General features: G+C 33.7%; 1 long non-coding RNA gene across 1 annotated transcript; it reads right to left on the bottom strand.

Annotated features, from left to right (window-relative positions):
• Positions 1–1,002: 1,002 nt before the first annotated feature.
• Positions 1,003–1,613, bottom strand: LOC135127417 (uncharacterized). The gene is made up of 2 exons (XR_010280224.1): positions 1,428–1,613; positions 1,003–1,365 (listed from the first exon to the last, which is right to left on the bottom strand). It is a non-coding gene; the product is annotated as an uncharacterized LOC135127417 (long non-coding RNA).
• Positions 1,614–2,101: the final 488 nt, after the last annotated feature.

The raw sequence follows: 2,101 nt of genomic DNA, 5'->3' as shown, positions 1-2,101 counted from the left end.
AAAATTTTCAGTGCTGGCCAAATGCATTTCAGTTCTTCTATAATTCTGTTAACGAATTCCCTTCCATTGTCGGACTGTAGTATTGAGGGTGCCCCGAAGATGCAGAATATATCTACAAGATGGTATGCGACTTCCGCAGCTGTTTTACTTTTCAAAGCACGGAGAATCACAAATTTGCTTAAATGATCTTGATAATTTAATATAAACTTGTAGTTTCCATCTGGGCAAGTCTGAAAATCTATAAGATGAACCTGCCCTCGGCCATTCACCTCGCTGAAAACCATGGGTTTAACAACGATCCCTTTTTTTGGATGTACTCTCTTTCTTAAACATGTACAGTTGTTCAAAAAAATTTTTATTACTTCTCTAGTAATGTTCACGTATTCTGTTTTAAATTGTGCTCCAGTTTATGGATCCCCCCATGTCCTGTCTCCACGTGAGCAGCTTTTATTATTTCGAATAATTCCAAATTGTGAGTGTAATATTTTACTGTCCATGTTTTCTTTTGACGATTTTTGGCGTCCGACACTTCATTAATAAGAGTCTTATAATGTTCCTTTGTTTTAATCGCGAAACTATTCACGCTAACTTTTAATTTATTCACTTCCACATTAAACTTGTCTTTCACATTCATGTCACAGTAGATCAGTAACGAAACTTCAGCAATATTTGCGGAACGGGTGTGACCTTGGGAGCCCGTTCCCGGGAAACACGAAGATTCAAATATTTCGTAGCATTCGTATGTGATTCATATATACTAATAATTGTACACAAAAATAAAAATGGTTGGCATGTACTAGTGACATTGGTCATTTTTTTCTTTCCTATAAATTATTATTAATATATTCAAGCAAAATATTTTTATTCAATTTTGACGTTTTAAACTGCGTTTATTAAAACCTTAACAAGTCTGACAAATAAGTTGTTATCCACAAGTGAATTGCAAAATTTTTAATTCACTCTTAATATTTTTAAATCACTCACAAAAAAATAAAAAACAACTTCAGGAACATAAACATTTTGCTTATTATTTTTAATAGTTTTCACAGAATACAATTTGTTTACAATTTTCACTAAAAGGTTGCTGCAACTAAATCAGTATTGTTTGACATATTTCTTTGGCTCTGTGAGGCGTCAATTTGGGAATTGTATAAATCCCACACCAATAGAATTCCAAAGAACGTTTCGGAAACTATTTACTACAGATTATTTCGATACAAGTGCAAGAACCAACTGTGAAACACTATTTTATTTGAAATGAAAAATTTGCTAAGGTGTTCTTTTAAATAAACTTCCACAACACATCTTCCCTGTATTCCGGTCTCTTCAACAATCATTAAGTGATGTGAGTTACCGGAAACTCACCTTGAAAGAACACAACTGTTTATGGTATGTTTGTGAATATTCATTAATACGAAAATTCTTACACCACCACTTCTGCGAAGTTTGTGAGAACTTTGGACATTCTTACGAAGTGGTACATCCTGTTTTAATTCTGTGACATTTTAAAGTTTTCAATGAAGATGTGATTTTTGGCGATTTAATGATGCCACCTGAACATTTTGCAGTTTATACTCCGGTAGTGGGTAATACATTTTGTGAGTTTTTCCCAATTTATGTACTGTATTCGTTAACTGGTTTGCGGCTAAAAAACGAACCATACAAAAATACCATTCCACCACCCCTGCAAAGACTTTCCTCTTGATTACCTCGTCTCAGTTTTTATTAGAGTTAGAATTTTTTACACACTAAAATTTAAAAATAAATCTTGGACCGCTCAAACACGCACACATCGAAAATTAAACTATTTCGTTTAACCTGCAGTTTGTTGACCTCTTTAGCCTGGAATTTTCTAGTATTTTTTACATGTATCGTAAGACTGTGTCGTAAGTATCTATTACTTTGTTACAATAAATTTTACGTTTGTTTTTAACCCCATAACCCAACATCCCGTATGATTCCGTAAATAATATGACATTTCTTGTTGACAAAACCAGACAAAACATTCACCTGTGCATTCACCGAAAACCTTAAAATGAAAAAGAAACTATGTTCTTCAAGGTCGGAGCACCTTTAGTGACGCCAGTGACCTCTTTATGTC

The sequence above is a fragment of the Zophobas morio genome, unplaced genomic scaffold (genome assembly GCF_036711695.1).
Source record: "Zophobas morio isolate AGI-343-1 ecotype UQ-CSIRO unplaced genomic scaffold, CSIRO_AGI_Zmor_V1 ptg000011l, whole genome shotgun sequence".
Classification (NCBI taxonomy): Eukaryota; Metazoa; Arthropoda; class Insecta; order Coleoptera; family Tenebrionidae; genus Zophobas; species Zophobas morio.
Note: the sequence above shows the minus strand (reverse complement) of the source record. Positions and strands in the feature narration are given on the sequence as shown.